This window comes from Eriocheir sinensis, unplaced genomic scaffold (genome assembly GCF_024679095.1).
Source record: "Eriocheir sinensis breed Jianghai 21 unplaced genomic scaffold, ASM2467909v1 Scaffold169, whole genome shotgun sequence".
Classification (NCBI taxonomy): Eukaryota; Metazoa; Arthropoda; class Malacostraca; order Decapoda; family Varunidae; genus Eriocheir; species Eriocheir sinensis.
Window position 1 is genome coordinate 389146 of NW_026111061.1, and position 26302 is coordinate 415447.

At 43.2% G+C, this 26302-nt stretch overlaps 1 long non-coding RNA gene across 3 annotated transcripts in view; it reads left to right on the plus strand.

The window, feature by feature from the left end:
* The window catches only part of LOC126990483 (uncharacterized), a 164916-nt gene that overhangs the window by 23269 nt on the left and 115345 nt on the right, over positions 1-26302 (plus strand). For 2 of the 3 annotated variants that reach the window (XR_007744407.1, XR_007744406.1), the window contains exon 3: positions 26148-26242. The exons of the other annotated variant lie outside the window; for it this stretch is intronic. This is a non-coding gene — a long non-coding RNA (uncharacterized LOC126990483). The remainder of the gene's footprint in view (positions 1-26147; positions 26243-26302) is intronic. 3 annotated transcript variants of the gene reach the window in all.

The window sequence follows — 26302 nt, forward strand, 5'->3', positions numbered from 1 at the left end:
GGCATTGTTTACATACTGTGGCGCCACAGTCGAGTTTCTAACCATGGCGTTGGGTTAGTATAGGTTTGGTTAGGTTAGGTTGGGTAGTATAAATTTGTCTAAATATATGATAGCATGTTTATTTTTACATTTCTGTGTGGTATAGTACTAACGGTAGGTCGATCTCACGCTACAATGTGGTAGACCTCACGCTATAGTGTAGTAGTGTGGTAGACCTCACGCTATAGTGTGGTAGACCTCACGCTATAGTAGCACCCACAATTCTCCCTGACCATTAAGATTTAGGTGCAAAACAATGTAGGGCAACAGACATTAATAAGTGATGGCAGATGCACTGAGCGGCGGAAGCATGCAACACCAATAAACTATATAAATGTTACCTGCAGTGTCTCCAATGACATGTTGAAAGGAGCCACTTGCCAAAAATCTCAGGGCCAGCAAAACCTGTGTGTGGGTTGGTAAGGCCTGGCTACGCCTTGTCCTCCTCTCAAGCTGAGGCTGCAGCTCCTGAAAGAGGAGGGTTAGTTCTTGCCGAGGGAAGCGATACTTTTGAATAAGTTCACTGTCACTTAATTCTAAGGGGTCAAGACGATCCCGAAACCGTCTTTCCCTCCTCAGAGCACGGGCGTGAAAATATGCGAGGATAATATTCATTTCGTAAGCTGCTGTGTGTATGCGTGACGCTAGGGTAAGGGGTACTAAGGGCAGACTGTCAGCCGCCTCGTTTTCAGGCATATTTTGGGGTGTTCCATTTAAAATTTCACTTTTTGCATGGCATATACATGCTTCTATGGTGATAAAGCTTATAAACAGTTAATAAAAAGGTCAAATTGTGCACAAAAATAATTATATATGTGTTTTACACCACCTCGGACCTAGGTGTAACTAACGACAGAAATCGGCGCAAAATACACTCACCGCTTACCCATTTGGAGCGTTCCAGCATGCCGATGTGGAAGAAAACGGCGCTATTAACGCCTCCCCATCCCACTGACGCTTTGTGGATTCGCTCCCAGGTCTCTCTGGAGCAGCAACCAGTCCTCCTCTTTGTGTGTGTGTGTGTGTGTGTGTATTTACCTAGTTGTATTTACCTAGTTATGAAATACAGGAAAAGAGCCGTACTAGGCTTGTGCTGTCCCGTCTCCATAATGCTTATTATCCAGTTTGGCTTTAAATTCATGAATTGTTTTTGCACACACAGTCTCCTCGTCAAGTCCGTTCCATGTTGTTATGCTTCTGTATGGAAAACTGTATTTCTTGATGTCTCTCCTACAGTTGCTTTTTCTTCAATTTCTTACTATTGCCTCTTGTTACACTTCTGTCACGTACCACTAGGTCTTTCCTGTCCAATTTCTCCAATCCCTCTTGTATCCTGTATACAGTACCCTCTCGAGTTTCACGATAAACGAGTTTTGCGGTTAGTCCTAAATTCTTACCATCCCAACTTTCACGCATTATCACCCCGACTTTCGCACTGGTTTGACATGTACGGGTCACGTCTACTTACCATCGGCATCACGCATGCTACCTTTAAAGGTAGTATCACACTGGACGTTTTCCTCCAAACATTGTGGCTATGGAGAGAGAGAGAGAGAGAGAGAGAGAGAGAGAGAGAGAGAGAGAGAGAGAAAACGGGAAGAGAGAACGGGTCGTTTTGAAGCTGCAGTTGAAGGCGGCTGCCTTACGATTGACTGACAGTTCTGAAAACACGCTTGTGATTCGCTGGGAGTCCGATGACGTCATCGCCGACGCTCACCTTATGACGCTGCCTTAAGGCGGTGTCACAATGGCCATTCTCGTCCAACCGTTGTGGCTATGGGCAACGCCTGTACGCCCAACCGGGAGCAAGTTCACGGTTATCCGTAACCTGGTGTGACACAGCACTTTTTTCTTCCCACCGAATTGGCGCGCCAGCCAGGGCAACCGGCAACTCCAACTTTTCCGGGTTTGCATCACACACGGCCAAGGTCGGTTGCCCGTATCCACATCCACAATGTAAACAAAACACTTGCCCTGTATCAACATGGCGTCGTCTGCTAAAGTAAGGGCTGTCACAGCTTGTGCAACTTGTGGACTTGTTGCTGCAGTTAAATGGAAGGAAGAAACAGTTGTGGGTGTGGCATGCCTGTAGTTCCTCCATGCTAGTTCTCATTGTCACCACTGTGCGTGAGTGGCCAACCCACCCATCTTGGCTCAACCACATAAACACATTGTTCGAATAACAACAAACACACACACACACACACACACACACACACACGCACGCACATACTCATTAGGAACCATTGCAGATGTTTCTGACAAACAAACGACTTCACCATTTCTTGAGTGTGTTAGAACGTACTTGGTGAGTGGCTCACATGAACCAAACCTGGCTCTTGGCAAGAAGAGAGCAGTCGTCTTTAACACTGCTCTCTTCTTGACATTGGGCATGTTTGGTTTGTATGAACCACTCACCAAATAAGTTCAAACACACTCTAGAAAATGGCGAAGCCATTTTTGTTTGCGAGAAACATCTGCCGTGGTTCATGATGAGTCTGGTGTGTGCATGGGTGTGTGTGTGCGTCTTTGTTGTAACTCGATCCATGTGTTTATGTGTTCAGAGTCTAGATGGGTGGGTTGGCCGCTCACGCGCAGTGGTGACAATGAGAACTGGCACGGAGGAACCTCAGACATGCCACACCCACAATAGCCTCATCCTTCCATTTAACTGCAGCAACAAGTCCATAACTTGGATAATGGCAGCACAAGCCACGAGAGCCCTTACTTTAGCAGACGACGTCATTTTGATACAGGGCAAGTGCTTTGTTTACATTGTGGATGTAGAGATGGGCAGTAAAGGGAGTAAAGGCAATAAGGGAGTAAAGGAGGAAAAAATTGAGCTCCGGGGGGCAGCATGAGCCAATTACAATAGCGCCACTATAAACAATTGCCTGTGCCATGACGGGCTCAGGGCCGTCCATCAGGCCCAGATGAATAGTCTACCGGTGCCATAGCCCATGTAAAAAAAAAAAAAAAAAATCTCCACGGGTCGGATCAGATAAGCACTTTTTCAGTGTTTTCAATACCTCGAGTTTCGCGATCCTCGAGTTTAGTGCTATACCTACGGAACGAAGTGAGCATGAAACTCGAGAGGGTACTGTAATGCTATTAAGTCCCCTCTCTCTCTCTCTCTCCTTTCCAGTGTTGTTAGTCCCAATTTTTCCAGTCTTTCTTCATAAGTATGTTCTCTCAGAGTTTCCTGTAATTTAGTCGCTGCTCTTTGTATTCTTTCCAACTTTCTAATTTCTTTCTTCAATCTAGGTGACCACACTAATGCTGCATATTCCAGTCTCATATGTATCATCGATGTTGTTAGTTTCTTCACCATTTCTTCGTCTAGATATGTAAACGCTGCTTTTATGTTTCTAAGAAGATTGTATGTTTCCCCAGTTATCCTATTTATACGTTTTCCAAAGGATAACTTGTCTGTTATTGTCACTCACAGATCTTTTTCCTCTGTTTTTTTCATGATTCATTACTCAGAGAGTAGTTCCCCGATATTTGTCTACTGCTCTTATCAAACTCCATCACGCTACACTTCTCTGTATTGAATGTCATTTCCCATTTGCGTGACCATTCACTTATTCTATCGAGATCTTGGCTCAGGGCTACACAGTCTTCTTCATTAGCCACCCTCCTCATTATTTCAGCATCATCAGCAAACATATTCATATACCTAGCTTGTCACCCCTTCTGTCATGTCATTAATATAAGTTACAAACATAATTGGAGCCAACACTGATCCTTGGGGGACTCCACTGGTCACTTCCATCCAGCCTGATTTATTATTCCTGATTACTGTTCTCATTTCTCTCTTCGTCAAAAAGTCCATAATCCGATCCAACATTGAACCTCCCAGACCTCCAACATGATTGAGTTTCCATATTAACCCTTTCCATATGTGACTCAGATGTCAGGGTCACAGTATGGAAAGGGTCAAGAGGAATTGGAAAAGGATTAATCCTCTTCTAAACCTTTCAATCCTCCTCAAAATTCCTCTTAATCCTCTTTCACTTCCTCTTGAAAAGGTTTAGAAGAGAATTAAGAGGAAGTGGAAGAAGATTAAGAGGTTTAAAAGAGGACTAATGGTGATGACGTCGGACGCCCTTCGGACGCAGATGTCGGCGTCACCGGATTGAAGGGGTTAATCTCTTGTGGGGCACTTTATCAAATGCTTTCTTTAACCCTTTCCTTGCTCGTGGTGCGGACGTGACTGTCCCTTCATGCCAAAAACACCAATGGAAAGAGGAGGTCCAGATCTATAGGAGTTGGTCACGTATGCCTCTCTTGCGAACGTACATGCACGTTCAGGGAGTGATGAATGTTAACACTTACGTCGGTGCGTGCGGGATGATCAGCCGTATTGAGGGAACTGCGGACATCTTTTCTTCAGATTCTGGCAAGGGAGTATTGCCAACTGCAATATTTACAACTATTTGGTCAAAGAATCAGTCAGGTGATAGGTGAAGCTATGCAAAAATGCCGCTATATTGGGCAAGAACATCCTCCAGTTACTCGTCTGTAGATTTGCCACGCTGGGCTGGCAAGATTTTCCACCAAATTTAGTGAAGAACCCACTCAATTGGCAATCCTGTGTTGTGAGAATTAGTGTTGGAACATTTTCATGCACGGGAGATTTGAGTGCGGGTGGAGCTCGCAGCGAGCGTTTAGCACTACCAGCAAATAAGCCTAATGCTCGCTGCGAGCATTTAGCAATGAAAGGGTTAAGTCCAGATACACACAATCCACCCAACCGTCTCTCTCCTGTATTATATCAATTACTCTTGAATAGAAGCTTATCAGATTAGTTACACAAGATCGCCCTCCTCTTAATCCGAATTGACTACTTGTTAATATACTGTTGCTTTCTAAATATGCCACCCATCTGTTTTTTTATAATTTTCTCACATTTTGGCTACTACGCTTGTTAATGACACTGGCCTATAGTTCAACGGATCTTCTTTACTTCCTCCTTTATATATTGGGACTATGTTAGCCCTCTTCCAGTCCATTGGTACCTTCCCTTGCGATAGTGAGACATTAGGCGGGGTTCCCCCTATTCCGTCTTGATGGATCTGTTGACGTTAATGACGTCAAAATGATGTCAGCGAAACAGCGGCCGCCCGTCAGGGATGATCCACTCCGTCAGTCCATCGCTCATCATTTGTTGAGAAACACAGGGACAGCATTAACCACAACGACTTCTTGTATATGTTATTTTGTAGCTAAGTACTTCTGTTTCATATTTTCATGATATGTAGAGTATCCAACATCACTGGACTGGCACCACCACCGCCGTTACGGACCCAAGAGTTAACTTGAGTTCATCTCTGGAAGGGCTCTGCGCAGGGCCCGGGCTCCGTTGATGACGTCACTGACAGTCGACGGATCCATGAAAACGGAATAGTGGGAACCCCGCCTTAATCAAGTTGCTCAACTTTCCAGCTGTTTGTTGGTTACACTATTCTAGCACCCAATTTGATATACCATCCGGTCCTGCTGATTTCCTCGCATCCAATTCTTCCAATAATTTCCTAACTTCATCTGCTGATGTTTGTATTCTCTCCAGACCCACTCTGTTCCCCGGCACTGCATCTACACCTTCAAACTCACTCTCCCTTGTGAACACTGTTTGCAAACAATTATTCATCACTTCTACTATTTCACTTATACTATCAAAAGTTTCACCATTAACTTTAACTTTCTGAATCTCATCTCTATTTTTCAACTTTCCATTTATGAACTTATAAAACAGTTTTGGCTGGTCTTTGCACTTATCTACAATATTTTTCTCAAAATTCCTTTTTTCTTCTCTTCCTACTTTGACATAAGCATTCCTCTTCCTTTTGTACTCATTCCATAGATCCATCCTCCTATTTTTTCTCCATTTGTTCCATGCCTTCTCCTTTTCCTGCTTGGCGTCTACACACTTTCTATTGTACCACTCTTCTCTTGATTTCCGGCCTTCTTTCATCCTTGGTACCCACTTTTCCACTCCTTCATTGTAAATCCGTAGAAAGATAGCCCATTTTTCCTCCACATTATCAGCCTCAAAAAAAGTATCCCATTGTGCTTCCTCAAAATGTTCCCCAAGTTGTTCAAAATTTGCCTTATTAAGTTAAACCATTCTTTCCTGTAGTCCTCATTCCTGATTATTTTACCTCCTTCTCGTAATATGTACTCGATAAGTACGTGACTGCTCTTCCCTATAGGGCTCTTCTAGTTCATCTCCTCTAAGATATCCGGCTCCCTGGTGATTATCAAGTCCAATCTAGATGGCTCGTCTTCTCCTCTGAATCTTGTATTTTCCTCCACCCACTGTGTGAGGACGTTATCTATAACCAATTCCAAAACCTTGTTCCCCCATGAAGCTTCACTTCCTTCCGTTGACCAGTTTTCCCATGACACTTCCTTACAATTAAAATCCCCCATTACCAGAATCTTATCCTTTTCCAGCAATCTCCTTAGGGAATCCAATGTGTCCTCCAGCTTCTTCTTGTACAACTCTTCTGTCCATGAATTGTTTTTTTGGAGGGACATACACCACTACAATATTTCTGCATCCTCCCCTGCATTCTTAGTCCCACATTTAAGACCTCTGTTTCCCTTCGCCATAGGTGACACTCTCCACAGTCAATTCTTTTTTCATCAATAGCATCACTTCTTGTTTATTTTCATTATTTCTCATCCATACATTATATTTACCATCCCCTATGATAAATGCATCTATACTGCCAGACAATTTGGTTTCCATAATCCCCATAACACCTGTTTTTTCCTTGCTCAGGTAATCTCCTATTTCTAACATTGGCGATATTAACCCGCTCACATTAGTGTATGCCACCTTCAAGCTGTCTCCTCTTCCCTTCTGTACCACTTCCTTAGGTCCATGTCCATCACTCTCCAGAAAAACTTCCTTTTCTCCTGTTCTGACCTGTGTGTGTGTGTGTGTGTGTGTGTGTATTTACCTAGTTGTGACATACGGGAAAAGAGCTACGCTCGCGCTGTCCCGTCTCCATATCCGCTCTTATCCAACTTTTCCTTAACCCCTTCAACACGAGGATGCGTATACTGCGTCCTTGCGTGCCCCGTACCATATCCGAGGACGCGCATACTGCGTCCTGGATCGCTTTAGCCAATATATGAGTTATTTTATCTCTATATTTATGCTTACATCTCAACGTTATCTATTGATGTATGTTTCTTTATGTGCTCCATTTAATTCTGCATGTTTTCATATATAATACATCATGATTGTGTTGAGTTTATGGCTGAAAACTTGTTATATTCAAATGCGACATTTGAAATTTGGCGCGCGCGGTGATCTCGGATACGGCGCGGGGCGCTGTTTTGGCCCGGTCGTAGTGAAGGGGTTAAGGGCCCTGGTAGGGAAAATACGTGGAAATTAAAGAAAACGTTATAGTGTGAATTCAGGTTTATTTAGAAGGTGTTTTTCTTGCTGAATGGGGTTGTCTGGGGGTGAAGTTGACATCTGCAACAATTATTATTTTATTTTATTTTATTTTATTTATTTATTTATTTATTTATTTATTTATTTTTTATTTTTTTTTATTTTTAAGATGACACAAATACCAATGATCAGATTCAGTCCCAAAAAGTTTACTGTGATCCTCAAATGGTTAAAGTAAAAGGCTGACTACTCACTTTTTTCTTATCAGTATCCATATTATTGTTATATGTACTTTTTCCTACTATCCAAAAAAAATCTCATTTACTGTATTTTAAATAATTGCAGACATAATAATCTTGATAAAAATGCAAAATGTACTCTGTCACGTACATAGTGTTTTTATTTACAAACAATTTGCTGCATGAATCATGGAAATTGGTAAAAAAAATAAGAGAGAAATCTTTACTTGAATGTTGATAACTTACCAAACGAGAAAACGGCAATTTTCGCTGAAGGCTGACACGTCAGTGGCCCCCTGGCACGTAGTCGAGGTCCATCTGGAGGCGCTTATCTCTCATCTTCTTCTTTTGAGGGATGTCCATTGCAGCATCCTTCATTTCTAGATACTTCCTCATTGTGGAAGTGAGTGGAACTCCCATACGTGGATAAGTGTTGGCATCCACATACCCAGCATTGAATTCAGCATTGAAGCAGAGATGTGTTTGGGGCAATAGAGCCATACTCTACCATGGAAAGATTCATTTGGATTTTGAGTAAATCCCTTGAGGCATCTCTGCATCATTGTGTCCGTTGTCAGCCGCTCATATACTTGACGAACAAGCTGGAGCTGAAAGGTAAAAGAAATTTTCATAGTGCTGTGGCTGGGTGGTTCCTGCCCTAATGTGAGAGCCTTTTGATAAAAACACCACAAATCTGTTGATTTGGGACAAAGGTGGTGTTTTGGGTTGTCGTCAGTAGATGAACAGTGTTCAAAGGATGACATAATATCATTCCTCATTTCTTCCTCTGAGGTGTTGACAGGTGAAGGCTCCGGGGTGCCGCGTGACTCTCGCTTCTCTCGCTTTCTCAAGGTGTTCTCTTTTCTTTCTAAGTCCTTTGCTTGGCATCCCCATCCTTCAGGGAACTTGTGAGGGGGAAACCCGAGTGACATCTGACAGACCTGCTCCCTGTGAAGGCAGATGTGCCATTGCCGGGGAGTAGGAGTAGGAAGGACCGACCGACTCTTATTTAGTAGGTGATAGTTGCCAGTATTCACCACTAGCCTCAATAACAAAAAAATGTAAAAAATTAATTTCTAAACCTTTGAAAACGCAGAAAATGCCAGCGCAGTGCATGGGATTTAAATGTCACGTGCGCCACGCCCACTTTGGTAAAATATTCAGGAAAATGACTTGGAATGGAGTGATTGTGTGTTGCCTTCAACTCTGTGCTTTTAATATATTCCTATCAAGTGTAGCTTCAAGTTGTTATGGTTGTTAGGGTGACGCAACACAAGGTTAAATTATGAGGTTTATTCACATTATGTTAGTATATTATGGTAGCGAGCTTACTGAAGTTTAAGCAACAATGTTATTTACAATTCATTATTCTGTTGGTATTGGAAGCAAGCTGACTGGAGTTAATTAACTATTATTTACAATTCATCATTCAGTTGGTAATGGTAGCGAGCTTACTGAAGTAAGTATCAATCCTAGTTAATAATTATCACTCATCACTCCTATTCACCTTAAAGGGCTCACTCATCTCTTCAGACTATTACAACTACATGAAAGATGTGATACACTGGCCATAGCCTAAACACTTAACCGTTGCTAAATAACAGCTACCCTAATCAGGGTTCAGTGATACTTGATTATTACTGAAAATATTTCCTACCACCAATATGTGTTCACAGGGTTGATCATGGAAGCATGGTTGTCATGGGGGTTCAGGACACCAAGGAGGTGGTCATGAGTCCCCACAAGCATTGGATCAAACAAATGACACTAACAAGAAAAAGTATCCTTTTCTATTACTGAATTAATCATGGGATGAGACATTCGTGCTCCTAAAATACCAGAGGGTGGGTTGGAGGCCCAACAAGGGGGAACTTTACATACTAACACAACAAGGGGGTAACCGCCCAGTCAGTAGGGAACCTGACGGGAGGAGAGGCGAGGCTTGGCTCAATTAGCCGTTATAGGTATAATAATAACATTGTAACACACTAAATAGTCACTGTCCGTTGGAATTAACTTCACGTACCTGCCGGGAGGAGAGGCGAGGCTTGACTGAATATGCAGTTCTCAGCGCCTTTTCTAACTCGACTCCTCCTCCCCCCCTTTGGCGTGGCTGCCGGCTAACTAGCACCGAACGGCGGTTGTTGTTACAGATACTTGGCCTGTTCCGCTAACTCAGGAGTTCAGAGACAGCTGTTCCTCTCTCCCACGTGACTTAGGTGAAAAATTCCTCCTCATTGTTCCTCGTAAAAGAAAACCTAACTAACCATCCTCGGCACCTTCACTATGAGCCACTGGTTCGTCTGTCTGTCTAAATGTCTGCCCTGCCGCACCATCACATAATTCACAAGCAACACATCGGTTATTACAGGTTATCGATTTTCTCAGTTTTCCCCTCATTACAATTGCTTTAAAACTTTGTGAAAGTGATGCCAGATGATTGCCCAAATTGATGGTACACAGAATTCAAATAACCCCAAACCCTGATTTTCCATCAAATTTTCCCTGCCTGGGCCCTTAAAATCATGAATGTTTCTTGCACAAACCACCTCCTCCCCCAGTCTATTCCACAGCTCTGCTTCTGTTTGGGAAGCTAAACTTTTTCACATCTCGCCTACACGTGGTCGCCCTCAACTTTTTTCCATGTCCTCTTGTTTCTCTCTCGCTCCACACACGCAGGTCCTCTCTGTCCAGATTCTCCACCCCACTCGCCACCCTGTACACCGCTATCAGGTCTCCTCTTTCTCTTCTCTCCAGGGTTGTGAGCCCCATGCTATTGAGTCTCTCCTCGCAAGTCCGATCCCAAAGTTCCGGTACCGGAACTCTTTCCAGCTTTCTTATATTCTTTTTGTGAGGAGACCAGACCACTGCTGCATACTCCAACCTTGGCCTTATCATTGTAACTATTATATTCTTCATCATCTCTTCGTCCAAATACACAAATGCCGTCCTTATGTTCCTCAGCAAATTCATAGTTTGTCCCGTTATCCTGTTGATCTGTTTGCCCGGTGACATATTCTCTGAGATAGTCACTCCCAAATCTTTTTCTTCCATTCCTCTGCATATTATCTCACTTCCCATCTTATAATCATATTCACATCTTCTACCACTCCTACCAATCTCTATTTTTTTACATTTCCCAAGGTTGAATTCCATCTCCCATGTACCACTCCACTCCCATATTATATCCAGGTCCCTCTGCAATGCCTCACAGTCCTTCACATCATTGACTCGTCTCAATAGCTTTGCATCATCTGCAAACAAACTCACATAGCTGGTCACTCCGTCCACCATATCATTTATATAAACAGCAAACATTATTGGCGCCAGCACCGAACCTTGTGGGACCCCATTCATCACAGGGCACCAGTTGGAAACCCTGTCCCTGATTATTGTCCTCATTTCCCTGTTAGTTAGGAAGTCCTCCAGCCACTTAATCAGTCCATCACCCACTCCACCCCTATTTTTAATTTGCCAAATTAGTCTTCTGTGCGGTACTTTGTTGAATGCCTTTTTGAAATCCAGGTACACTCCATCCCCCCAGCCTTCTCTCTCTTGTAATAAATCTGTCACCCTTGAGTAATAACATAACAAGTTGGTGACACGATCTCCCTCTCCTTAATCCAAACTGGCAATCCGAGATAATTCTCTCCCTTTCTAAAAAATCCGACCACCTGTTTTTAACCATCCTCTCACATATCTTTGCAACCACACTAGTGAGTGATACCGGTCTGTAATTTAATGGGTCCTCTCTCCTTCCCCCCTTAAAAATTGGTACTATGTTTGCTCTCTTCCAATCCTGTGGTACCCTTCCTTCACTCAGGGAGGCACTCATTATGGAGTGCAGTTTCTCTGCAAGTTGCTCACTACATTCTTTCAGGATCCACCCTGATACTCCATCTGGCCCCATCGCTTTTCTTACATCCAGCTTGTTCAAGCTTTCCTTGACCTCCTGCACCGTTAACTGTATCTCCTGCATAACCCTTCCTCTTTCCCAGCCCGGTGGTTGTACAAATTCGTCTTCTTATGTGAAAACTCTATGAAAGCTATTGTTCATCACTTCTGCCATCTCTGCTGGGTCCTCATATGTAGTTCCATCCATTTTCAGTTTATCGATTGTTTCTTTATTCTTTAATTTGCCGTTGAAATGTCTATAAAATAGTTTAGTTGGTCTTTGCATTTGTCGATTATATCTTTTTCATATTTCCGTTTTTCTTCTCTTCTAATCTTTGTATATTCATTCCTTGCTTGTTTGAAATTGTTCCACGCGTTGATTCTTCTTCGTCTCCTTCCTTTCTTTTTCTAGCTGCCTCGCATCTTTTGTTAAACCACTCCTTTTTACCAACATCCTTTTTGGGTACCTTAGGGACATATCTATTCTCGGCTTCTTTGTACAGCTTTAAAAACTCCTCCCACTTGTCTTGGGTACTTTTGGCTTTGTACAGCCCACTCCAATTTGCATTTTCAAAAAAAGATCTCATATTAACAAAATCTGCCTCAGAGTAGTTTCTTCTCCCTATTTTGTGATCCACTTTTCGGTCAATCATTCTCTTTTCATTTACTTCAAATTCCACAATCGCATGGTCACTCTTTGCTATTAGGCAATCTGTTTTAATGTTTTCTATTACTTCCAGTTCCTTGCTAAAAACCAGGTCTAATCTTGATGCCTCTCCTTCTTTCCTGAATCTAGTATGTTCCTTAATCCATTGCATCAGCACATGTTCCATTGCCAATTGCAGGAGTCTTCCTCCCCACGACTCATCTGTTCCCTGCATCTGCCAATCCTCCCATTCTACCTCTTTGCAATTAAAATCACCCATTAAAACTATTCTCTCACCCTCTCTCAACATTCCATCCAGGGAACTCACTGTGTCTTGTATCATTTGTTCATATTCTCAGGCCTTCCATGCATTGGCTCTTGGTGGCACATACCCTACTACATACTGCCTTCTTCTTCCTTCAGCACCCACAATTTTCACTTTCAGCACCTCTGCCAAGCCTTCACCCTCAATCACCTCCTCCACCCTAATGCCTTTCTTTACCATCAACATCACACCTCCTCCCTGTTTTCTCTTTCTGTCTCTCCTCCATATATTGTATGCACCTTCTCCAATCCCCACCACCTCAACTGAGTCACACAACTTAGTTTTTGTCAGCCCCACAATATCAGGTTCTCTGTCTCTCAAATAGTCGTTAAGCTCTATCCATGATGACACTATCCCATTGATATTTGTATAAGACACTTTCCATCCTTGCTCCTTTCCTGTTAGACTTTTTCTCTCCTTCCTCTCGTCACCATGAACCACTTCCTCACTTTCATATCCATTACTCTCCAAAAAAACTCCTTTTCTTTTTCCGATCTCTTCTCATTTAAATCACGAACCTCACCTCTGAGTTCATTCAACTTGTCTCTCTCTTGAGACAAGTTGAATGAACTCAGAGGTGTGTGTGTGTGTGTGTGTGTTTGTGTGTTTTACCCTTTAGGTAATATTTTTTGTGTAAAATTTCATGGTTTAGATATTGCAGAGGTGGTTGATGGGAATTGTTATTCACAGTTTTCAAGTTCCCCATCAGGTCTTTGTATAGTGTTTCACAGTTTTGAGTTTGTCTGTAATTACAACGGTATACTCAGGCAAGCTCAGTGAGCCAGTGTGTAAGTGTTCCCCTTGATGAAAGCATTATGTACAGCACTAGTGATGTGTTGCACCAGTCACACACCAACAGTCTTAGCAGCGTTAGGCTTAAGGGATACACATTTTCCATGCATTGTTGAACTAAAGAAAAGCTATTGAAAGGGACAAAAAATCACCAACTATAAGAAGTGGCAGTAAAGGAAATATTTTAAACATGTACTCCTGTTTTTCAAAGAATCCCTTCACATACATACATGGATCATCCACAGCCTTTTCTGATACTTTCATTTGAAGCTGCTTTCATTTTTCTTTCTGCAATTTCAGTGAGGACATGTCCAAAACATGACATGATATGGTTATACTGTTAAAAGACTAGACAAAGTTATTGTGCGGTGCTGGCCAGTGGCTGGCTGGCTGCGTCTGGTCAGTCTTAGGACTGGCTCAAACAGCCAGCCAGGTTACTTATGATGATGGAATATGATACAAGAATACTCCAGTAAGTGTTTGAAACTAATGTAGAGAATATTGAGGCTCACATTCATTTAATTATTTTCATTTATAAAAAAAAATCTAAAAAATCGATTCAAATAAATAAAATCTGATTTAAATAAAAAAAAAATGTTTTAAAAAGACATAAAAAAAAATCAACAACCCTGTCACTCTGTTCCAAACCTCTGTATTTCTTTGCGGCAAGCTATTGTTACGCAACCCGCCTTGTTACCGGTCTTGCGTACCTCTGGCTTCCCTTGGCCAGCCACGGGTTCATTGTGTGTGGCGGTGGTGACGGACTAGTACCCGCAGTGACGCACTGACCAGTGACTCGCACTTCCGACGCCGCTGGGTAAATAAACACTGTGTTCCTGTATTTTCCTGTGTGTATTCCTGATCCTCTGTACAAATACCCTACCGCCTATCCGTGGCTCGATCTCCGGGCGCTTAGTATCCCGAGGAGAGATCACTTGAAGGGCACACAGAGGCTCACAAACGGCTTCTTTAGAAGGGCAGCAGCAGGGCAGCATGAGGCGACTCCTTCCTCACAGATCCCGGGGGTAGACTCGACTTCCTCTTGGATGGGCGGGGTAGAGTTGACTGCCTCTTGCCGACGTCTGCCGGCTCCATCCACACCTCGGGCCGCCTCCAATCAGCTGCTCGCATTCCCTCATGTGACTCCTGGAGGGGGAAATGCTCGTTTCCTTGTAAGCACGGCCATAAAGGAGGCGGGAATGGCCGCCTCCGCAACAGCTTGTTTCAGCTATCAACAGAGGAATGGTTGTCTTTGCAACACTATATTTCTTTGTCTCTCAAGCATCTTCCTTTCCTCAATTTTTTACTGTGTCCTCTTGTGTTCCTTGTGTTTATTCCTTCTTTTAGTAGTAACTCCTCATTATCTACTTTCTTTTTGTAGTAACTCCTCATTATCTACTTCCATTTTGCTCAATAATTTATAAATTTGTATTAGGTCTCCCCTTTCTCTTCTTTGTTCCTGTGTTGGTAAGTCCATTTCCTTTGATCTTGATGTCACAGGTGGCTTGGGATTTCTCCCCAACCAGGCCTTTGTATCGGCAGCTCCTGCGAAAGAAAACAAAACGTGCGGAAAGTCTATGTTCTTCTCGGGGCAAGATATCATTCCCTACATCTTCCACTTGCTCAATCCCTCATCTTTTACTGCCATATCTATTACATTCTTTCACTTTCTTACATCCCACTCAAACCCCTCTCCATTTCTGTTTGCTATTCTCCATTCAAACACTTTCTGCCTATCTTTAAAGGGTCGGTACACCCACCTACTTAGCACAACATTCCTGTCTATCATTCGCCCACATTTCTTCACCCATTTGCCATCTCTTATATTCCACAAGTATACTTTTCTTGCTAATTTTGCATCCTCCATTCGCTCCAGTCTCACTTTATACCTCAAGGTTGCCTTCACTAGTCTTTCCTAAAAAGTGCTCCATCCCATGCCACCCCTAAGAGCCTTTACTGCCGCAAACCTTGGTGCATTCAGTGCCATTCTTGCTACCCTATTCTGCCCCACTTCCAGTTTATCTCACTCTCGTTCCATGTCACCACATCCATTCCATACATAATGCTAGGAACAGCCACACTCTTCCAAACCTCATGGATGACATCATACTTACTCGCTCTCATCCTTGCTGCACTCCCCAGATGGCCTAGCCACTGGTTCATCAGACTTATCTTCTCATTCTTGGCCCTATTGCATCCATTCACATCCATCCACACTCCTAGATACTTGTACTCTACTGTCTGTTCCAACTCATTCCCTTCCAGACTCCAAGTTGTCTCTCTCTCATCCTCTGGCCTATTCACTGTCATTACTTTGCTCTTCTCACTACTGAACCTAACCCCAAATTCCCTTCCATAACCCCCTACCACATCTAGGAGACTGTAGTTCTTCAGCAGACTCACTCATAACCACCACATCATCTGCATACAACAACACACATACTTTGTCCTCTCCAATTCTCACTCCTGCATTCATTCTCCTCATCCTGACTGCTAACTCCTCTGTGAATAGACTAAATAAGGTTGGTGATAATATACAGCCTTGCCTCACTCCTCTCTCACTCTTCACCCAACCCCTAAAGGTCGGCTGCCGTGGTGAAGTGGTGAAGTGTTTTCATCTCAGGGAACTAGACGTCCCTGCCCTGCATAGTCTCAGGTCACCCTTGGACAAGGTGTAATACCTGATCTGTCTCCCGTGCCAGGGTCACAGTAAAGCCTCTGGGCAGCAGCAGTGGTGGATTGGACTGAGGCAGAGGATCTCTTTATGAGACAATGGCTGGAATTCCAGGGTCCTAGTCAGCTGGACCATGCCTAATTATTTAGGCCAGCGGTGTAGAGGAGTGTGGCGACCTCTACACTAAAAAGCCTCCCTGGGAACCAGTTGTCGGTGTGAGCTCCCCGTCCCTCCCCTCTATCGATGGTACTCCCATCCCTATTCTGCATAACAGCTGGTTCTTGTTTTCTCCTGAAAGAGATGTCTTCCGTGGGCCACTTGAGGTTGTACCTCCCGGCCGCTAGGTGGAGTTTCTGAGGGTTTTTCTTATATTCAAGGAATATTTCAGCTTTTTGGTTTCTCAGGAAGGGCATCTGATACTCTCTAGAGTTGGTGGAGAACACCTGGTGACAGGTGCCACTGACCAGGCCTCGAAAGGGTCGCAGAGTTGGGTTAGACGTTTCAGAAAGTGAGAACGAATTGCTGGTTCCTCTTCTCCCTTGCCAGCTCTGCTCTGTGTGACTACGCCAGCCCTGTTCTATGGGACAAAACTTTGAGGACAATAGCTGAAAAGCGCTGGGTTGTGAAAGTCTCTCGTGACCGAGGCTCAGGACAAGCGATTGGTCTTTGAGGCATTTTTAAGATCCTGTGGGAGTGAACTCCCAGTGTTGGAGGCATCTAACACAGCAGTATCTAATTTCCATGCACAATTTTTTTCCAATTCAATTTATGGTCACACTTTAAGTTTTTTCGAAAGCGCTTTTAATAATTGCCCAAACTGTTAACTCGCTTAAGTTTCTAACAATGCCTTCGAACCTTAAGTGTGACGTCAGTCCCAGACGATTTGCAGCTCAGTACTTCCAGCTGAGTAGAACTTGCTGCCTCTGCGTTCAAAGATTACAACTTCAGAAGGCTGTGACTGAATGGAAAGTCAAACATAATGATCTTGAAAAGAAATTCAAAGCCCTTCAGGAATTTGTTGCAAGTAATGTGGCAGTGACTCCACCATCGATGGTGGAGAGGCCCTCCACCGAGACTGTGCCCTCTCCAGACGAATCTCCTGCTTCACTGGAGGACGTGTGACCTGCCTCACAGGTTGACTCCCAGCCTGCCTCACAGGCTAACCCCCAGCCTGCCTCACAGGCTAACCCCCAGCCTGCCTCACAGGCTAACCCCCAGCCTGTCTTACAGGACAACTGCCAACCTGCCTCATAGGCTGACCCCCAGCCTGCCTCACAGGCTAACCCCCAGCCTGCTTTACAGGCTAACTCCCAGCCTGCCTCACAGGACAACTTCCAGCCTGCCCCACTTAACACTTCTCTTCCTGCTTCACAGGATGTCGGGTTCCAACCTGTAAGGAATGGAGCCAAACCGAAGCAGGCAGCCAAGGATTTACTGACCCCCACTACCTTCAATAGGTTCCAGGTGCTGGCAGACACCATGGAGGATGAGTTTGAGACTCGCCTAGTTGGGGACTCCATGGTGCGTGGCCAGCTGGTTGAGTTTTGTGGTCGTTCATCAAACGGCCGCAGAAAATGTTACTGCTATCCAGGTGCCAGACTGGACGACATCACCGCAGCGTGCGATGATGTCACGATAAATGCCGACCAAAACACCCTCTTTGTCATTCACGCGGGGACAAATGACGTAAAGACAACCCATTCTTAGGAACTGCTTGAGAAATACCGCCGCATGATCAAGCAGTATAAACGTAAAACGGATGCCAATAACATTGTAATCTCAGGAATCCTCTCGAGGGTCGGTGCCGAATCTAGCTTTTACAGTAAGGCCTTCAGCACAAACAACAGACTTCAGTCCCTTTGCTCACAAGAAAACGTCCAGTTCGCTAACTTGTGGAGCAACCCATTTCGGGAGGCTGCTCTGTGACCAAATGGCTCTTCGAAAGCCAAAAAACGCGGAGGCGAGAACACCAGCAGCTCCGCCGTAAAGGAGCACTCAACCTGCAAAACCCCCAACTCGAATCACATTAAAGCTTGCTATATAAACACTCGTAGCCTATGTAACAAATTTGAAGACTTAGAAGTCCTCGCAGCTACAAATCATTATCACATCATCAGAGTCACAGAATCTTGGATAGACACTTCAAATAGAGATTTCATTGCGGAATATAGATTACCGGGTTATACCAACTTTAGTAATGAAACAGAGAACAGATGGGGTGGAGGCGTTATCCTTTATATCCACAACACTCTCCATCCAGTATCTGGGAAAACATATTATAACCAATGTAGATACGATCTTCATTGAAATTACCGGGTTATACCATCTTTAGTCATGAAAGAGTGAACAGACAGGGTGGAAGCGTTATCTTTTATATCCACAACTCTCTCCATCCAGTATTCAAGTATCCAGTATCAATTCTAAATAATTCTGACTGGACTGAAATCTCAGCGGAAACAGATATTGATAAATCTTGGGGGGCCTTCACCACAATATTGAACAGTGCCATAAGCATATGCGTACCCTATCGTAACAGACGTTCAGCTTTTAAGAAGAAACCCAAATGGTGAAATAACAAAATTCAAAATAGCCTTTCTCTTAAAAAATGCATATACAGTAGATACATATCAACTCAGAGTGAGGCTGACAAACTAGAGTTGGACAGAATTCGCCGCGAAACCAAGAAATTAATAAAACGAAGCAAGAAAAATCTTGAAGAATGTATAACGGAAATGAGTAAATCTAATCCTAAAGAATTTTTTAGCTATGTAAATAATAAAAAGTCACTCAGTTGTGGTATCAGACCGCTTGATAATGATAATGGTAACCACACGAACGATGAAAATGAAATGACTACACTACTAAATAACTTTTTCGCATCCGTATTTACCGACGAAGATTGTTTATCACCTCTACCGCCAGAGGTTAGAAGGACCGAAAAGATGTTAAGTGGCATGCTCATTGTAGAAAGTGACATTTTACGCACAAGTGAAAAGATTTAAGTAAGCAAAGCTCCTGGTCCAGACAAAATTACCCCTACGGTCTTAAAAGAAATCAAGCATCAAATTTGTAAAATGCTCTCCATCATATTCAATAAATCTTTAACAGCTAGAAAAGTTCTGTCGGATTGGAAACTAGCAAATGTCACACTAATTTTCAAAAGGGGGGACAAGTCTCATCCAGGAAACTATCGACCAATTAGCCTGACATCGATTGTTTGTAAGTTAATGGAGACTATCATTCGCAACAATATGGTGAAATTCTTTGAAGAAAATAATAAAAAAAATAATTCGCAACATGGCTTCCGTAGTAAACGTTCGTGTTTAACTAACTTACTTGATTTTTTCATTATATTTTTGAGGTGTTCGATGAAAGCAGATCAGTAGATATCACATATCTGGATTTTCAAAAGGCATTTGATAAGGTCCTCCACCAACGATTGCTCAGCAAACTATTGGCGCACGGTATCTCGGGTAACATTCACAATTGGCTTGTGGACTGGCTCTCTGAGCAGAAACAGAGAGTAGTTCTAAACGGTGTTACATCTAACTGGCTCGATGCCAGAAGCGGCGTACCTCAAGGATCAGTGCTTGGCCCCATGCTCTTCTTAATTTATGTTAATGATATCGATGATGGGCTCACTTGCAAAGTATCAAAATTTGCTGATGACACAAAAATTGCTAGTAAAGTAACTGCAACACTCGACAAAGAAGCTTTACAATCAGATCTAGATCGACTTGCACGTTGGGCCAATCAATGGCAAATAAAATTTAACGTTAACAAATGTAAAGTGTTGCACATTGCAAAAGATAACAGTCGCGTTCGGTACGTAATGAATGGCCAACAACTTTCTGCAGTAAGTAAAGAAAAGGATCTTGGAATCACTATATCAAGCGATTTAAAGCCCGGTCAGCATTGTTCAGAGGTTGTTAAAACTGCAAACAAATTGGTTGGCTTCATCGGATGACTCTTTAATAATAAACCAGAAAAAGTAATATTAAAACTGTATAATTCGTTGGTTCGACCCCATCTAGAGTACTGTGTACAGTTTTGGTATCCCTATGTAACGGTCCAAAAGTGTAACGAGTGAATGAGTATGGAATGCAAGTGAGTAAATGATTATATATTACAACAAACGAGCAAGTGAGCGGATGTGTGGACAGGTGAACGAGTGTGTGTGATAAGTAGAGATTATTGGCGTGAATGAGGGTGTGAATGGATGAAAGACGGTTCTGAAATCCCTCATCACCAGTCTCTTCGGAGGCGTGGGTTCGTATCCCACCGCTGCCACCAGTTTAATGACGAGATTTTCTATTCTCTTTTTTTCTATTACTCTCTCGGTCCCACACAATCTCTGCGTGTATCGAAACACACGAGAAATTAATCACAACAAGGAGAGGGTATTCCCCGGCTGCCTGGGATTGAACCCGCGACCTGCGTGACGGGAGAGCCACTCCTTACCGAGTCGGCCAAAGAGGTACCCCACTGGCTAAGTGGGTTCTGGGAGGCTCGTTCATCAGGCATAGTCACCGCACTACACCTATTACAGAAAAGAATTAGAAAAGTTGGAACGGGTTCAATGAAGAGTAACAAAGATGATTCCTAGGTTGAGAAATTTATATGAACAAAGGCTTAAAGAAGTAAATTTATTCAGCCTATCAAAACGAAGAATGTGAGGCGATCTAATAGAAGTGTTTAAAATGTTTAAAGGATTCAGTGATATTAATGCAGAAGATTACTTTACAATTGATCGATCAAATAGAACAAGAAGAAATCACAATTTGAAGATAAGTGGTAAAAGATTCTCGTCGCATGAAGCTAAACACTTTTCTTCAATCGAGTTGTTAATGTTTGGAACTCTCTACCCTGTGATGTCGTTGATAGTACAACAGTTACGGCCTTCAAGAATAGATTAGACAAGTGTTTTGAATCCAACCAGCAACTAAGATATTACTCATTGTCGTAATAACATTAAGTTCTTTCGAATACTGGTGTCCTTGTCCGTTTTTATCGCCCGGTTAGTGGTAGCAGTAATGGTAGTTCTTTCCTCTTTCCTACATAATTTCCATGCAGTTTTTCTATGCTGTATGTTTTTTTTTTCCTTTCCTGCCAGCTTTGGCTGGAGGGATGGGGGGTGGGGAGGAGCCTTCGCCTTTGCTGTCCTTCATCTTCCACCTTTGATTAGATAGTTAGTGTTGCTTATCAGAAACAGGCTCAGCCTCGTAAGGACCAGCAGGTCTGCTGTTGTTTGTTCTTCCTTTGTGTTCCTTTCAGGCGCGGATATAAGGGGGGGGGGCCAGGGGGCCCGGGCCCCCCCCTTTGGGCTCTATAGCCCCGGGGCCCCCACAAGAAGGGGGCCCCCACAAGATTTATTATATTAAATTGTAAAAATGGACTCACAAATTTATCACATCCCGTGACATTCTAAAAAAAAACTCTACAAACATACATGATAGCCTCATTCTTAAAATCGTATTTACAAGTACATTATGTAAGTTATGTAACAGTTTTACATTGAATAGTTAAAATGCTTTATATTGACAGTAAGCCTTATTTGGGCAGCCTGTATTAATAGTAGGGATTGAATAGATAAATAATAGACCGTTTAGTGCTATTTGAAAGCGTTATAATTATGAGAAATAGGGTTATAATAAGCCTTTACAAGGGATTACGTCGCTTACACTCCGGTTACCACACAATACCATTAAATATATAAATAAAAAATAATTAAAATATACTATAATACACCACAACCTATACATAAAAACACGTTAATATATATACCTTATTACATGTATTTATTACAAGGTGCAGTTTGGCGTATTAAATATATTACAATGTCGATATCTGGGGCCATTATCTCTGTAGGAAAATGCTTTATATTGACAGTAAGCCTTATTTGGACAGCCTGTATTAATAGTACGACTTCAATAAATAAATAATAGACCATTTAATGCTATTTGAAAGCGTTATAATATGAGAAATAAGGATATAATTTGGGTTTAAAAGGGGTTACGGTCGCTGGTATGGTTGGAACATTATTGGAACCTCCTTCTCCGCGCCTGTGCGTCCGCCGCCTGGAAATTTACGAGGCAGGGTGAGTATATGGTGCCATTTCTCCATGATTATAACACGTTACCATTCCAGATTGCTATGAAGGGTGAATGGGTGACCAGTGTAGCTGTGCAGCCTATGGAGCATTGGCACAGTGCCCGGGAACACCGTGAAATAAGGGGGGGTGTTGGGGGGTGATTTGAATATGGCGAGTGAAACGTGATTCGATATTTTCATTCTTTTATTTTTTGCTCAGCTTTTAGGCGTGTACAGAAGTTGTTATTCACGTCAAATGTTCTTGGATACCTGGTTGGTGTATGGTATAAGCGGTGCACGTGATGGGTAACGATTAATGGCTGTTTTCTGCTCTCAAATAAGGCTGCGCCTCACACGTGTGGGGCGGGTCGGGGCGGGGCGTCTGCGTGGCGGTGCGGCGGGATATCAAAGTTTTACGGTTTGTTGAGTGTGTGTGCCGTGAATCAACTCCTTATTCACGCCATTTATTCCCCGATACTTGCTTCATACGTGACATAAGCAACGCACCTCAGGGATAACTATTAATGGCTGTTTTCAGGTCGTAAATATGGCTGTTTGGGGCTTCGTCAGCTTCGCCCCCCTCCAAACCCCATCTGTCGGGAGGTGCTTCGCCCCCTCGACCCCCCCGCCTATCGGGAGGGGCTGCGCTCCCCGTCGACCCCCCTTCCCTCTGTTAAACAACACTGGCACCTAGAGGCTAGAGCAGATGGTTATGCCCATTCATTTAGGTCAGTCCGCCAGTTATTAACAAATAAGAATCCCGTGAGTGGAGAAACGGTAATGCTAATGCTCGTTAAACAACCGAAAAGTCTGCCGTCGGGCCCCCCCCAAGCTTTGTTCCTAGATCCGCGCCTGGTTCCTTTGTGTATACCGTCAACCCGTAGAGGTCGAATGACGTAGTATACTGTCTGGGCTAGAAGGTCGGCTGACGTACGTGGTATACCGCCAATATATATTTTTAGCCCAATCGAGCAACTTTTCGCTGGATTGGCTACCCTGCTTATTAGTGCGTACGAATAGGATAATAGGTCCTCACCCCGCTCGCTAGCCAGTTTCTGCCTGCTTGTAATAGTGAGTTAACGTGATTTTTCGACTTCCCGCGCGTTCGGATCGCTGCGCTCCCCTCAGCCTGACGAGCACAATGCTCTCTCTCCTCTCTCACCACGCAACGTAATGGTTTGGGGCGGAGTGAGAAGACCTACTAGGGGCCGCTTTCACAGTCACTTTGTTTGTTTTGATCGTTATCAATGGCGGCGATCGCCGCTGTATTTCCACGTAAAACTGGCCAATGGGGTAGTGGCGGCTGCGGGGTTAGCCTAGCCCCGCACCTTGCCACACACTCTCAACACCTCTCGCTTCCTCTGCAGCCGCCACCAGGATCAAAGGACACAGGGTCTACCGGAGAGCGCGTCAAATTTTGAATCATCTGGCGCATGACGTCATCAGGTGGAATGATGGTGGGATCAGCTATGGTTTACGCCTCGATCAGTAGCCAGCCGGAAGCGGTGTGTACGGGTTGCTTGTTCTTGTCAAATCACAATGCCTTGCAGTTGTTAAGTATCTGGCTGCAAGCCTGTAAGTAGGCTATTTAACGCTCTAGAGAAAGCATGCATGTGCCCCTTAGTCTGTTTAGGTCAGGGGTGTCCAAACTTTTTTTCACAGAGGGCCACATGCGGATAATATACGAAGGGTCGGGCCACTCAGTATATATACAGATGGAGATAGATTTTAGAGTTTATAGTTTCACAGGAACTACCACGTGTAGGTCAACTGGCTTCTTGCAGATTCCTTATTTTCTTATGTATGTATTTTTTTTTTTTTTTTTAAGGAATGTAAGTAGATATAGGCAAGTGTACCTTTAAAGGAATCTATTTTCAATGTCTTATTTTATTTATGTATGCAGGATAAACTATTGAATCCTATTGCAAGAGGATCGAGTAGCATCATGCTCATTAGAGAGGATTTGAATGTAAGCTTAATTATTATTACACAGCAAGATGTGAGCCGTTACAAAGGCAATCCCACGCTTAATACTGTGAGCCATAACAAAGGGACAGGCAGTCATTATTCTTAGATTTAAGGTTTAAGCTCTCCCATTGTAGCCAAAAAGATATTTAGCATGTTTGTACTATTATACTGTGTCTAGAATATGCATATATAGACAGTCAAGTGAATTATAGTGTGTATAAGCAATAAACATTACCTAAAGATGTGTGCACGTAATTTCTTTGTGTGTTAAATTCACTACAGAAACCTATAGAAGATACGATATTTGTCAATCAAAGACAAAGACAATGAAAGCCTGTTTAGATTTTATTTGAGTTACCGCTCGACGTAAATACTTTCGATTATATTTGCGTTACCGTTCGACGTGAATACTTTTGTTTTCAATTTCATCTCTAATCGCTCCACCTGCTGACGTCATTTTCTGCGCGCTGGCTGACCCACTGTCCTTTGATCCTGGCCGCCACTACCCCATCGGCCAGTTTCACGTGGAAAACTATAACGTCGATCGCCGCCATTGGTACCGATCAAAACAAACAAAGCGACTGTGAAAACGGCCCCTAGACACCTTGGTGTGGCGGGTGGTGTTAGCAGCTTACGCTGCAGCAATCCGTTGCCACAGCCACGCCGCGCGCACGAACACATACGCTCTCCAGCACGGAAAATTACTCCACTTAGGCCCGTACCAAGAGTCATGAAGGTCGAGCCGCGTACCTTCCCTTCGACAATGTAGGCACGGCCTCAGACCGTGCCTTCAATCCTTACCACAAGTCACTCGGGAAGGTATATGCACATACACACACACAGCCTACTTTTCACCTACCTTTTCACGCAGACACATGCAAACACACAGTGCTATTCATGGAGATATGATACCTCCATGGTGCTATTACAGCCATAATATTGTCCGTTTCATTCCGTCTGTCCACTCGTGAACGTAGATGTGGCATCTGCGCATTGTAAGTTTGTGATTGCGTGAAGATCATTTGAATGTTTGTGTATCCAAAAAATCCTTAAACCATCGTATATGAACAGCAAACAGAAGATTTGCATCGATAATATACCATACAAGAACACGAAGAAACAACTTTGTATATCAAACAGTATAGTTTGATCATACACGAACGATCTACAGCCTTTCAGATACTCATATTTCATCTCATTAAGGGGTATAAAGTGACATACGACTCTGCAAGTGTCTATACTCAAGGAATTTTGATGTTGCATGTATAAATACATGGGTAGCCTAATATATTCGAAATAGGCAAGCATCGCATTCAACAGTTATTATTTATTATTTCATGTATTTTTTTCCATTATTAATCGTTATTTGCATGCAGTAAATTATTAAGATACCCTTTGTTTGCACTTGCAGAGCCAGATGTCTTAACTGAAATGAGAAAGAATTTGAAAACCCATAGATCGTTGGAGAATGTGAGCCACGAAGGTTCCCGCCTGGCTGGTACCTCTGTGCTTTGAAGGCGCGTGCTGTTGTTGTAAACAAGAAAAACATATTCGCTGCAACTATAATATATGACTTTCCAATTAGGGAAAAATTTTTCTCAGGTTGTTGTAACTGAACTGCAACTATTTGTCACGCCAAATTTGGAAAATAAACATTTTTCATCGAAGGTCTGAGGGAAGACACGGGGTAGACCGTGAATTCCCTTCGTCTCTCCCGCAGACCTTCGATCTTCGTCGCTAAACCTTCGTGACTCTTGGTACGGGCCTTATACTCGTCATATCTCAGCACGCACGCAGCGCAGAGACTTCTGGTTGGTCTCATTCGAAAGAGGAAAACTTGAAGGAAAGGAATGATGTATTTTGAAGTCAGTACAATCAGTGGCGTACCGAGGGTGTGTGTAGTTGAGAACTCAGTGGCACCGAGTGACCGAGTTATTTACCGTTTGGTTTGGTTTTGAGTTAATTAATGGAAGGATATAATGTGTGCTATGAGTGAAAAAAAGTAAAGTGATAAAATTATGGTTTCATAAAATTGTGTGATAAGTGCAATGTCAATTTGTCAACAGAGCGGTTGAGGGGTGTTTTTAGAGGGAGCGGGACGGGGGAGCCAGCAGGAAGAAGAGGCGAGGGATACGAGACGGACGGCACGGGCAGAGAGCACGTAAGTCTTAAGTGTAAGCCTTCTTTCCTCTCATATTTACTTGATTTCAGGTGTAAGGTG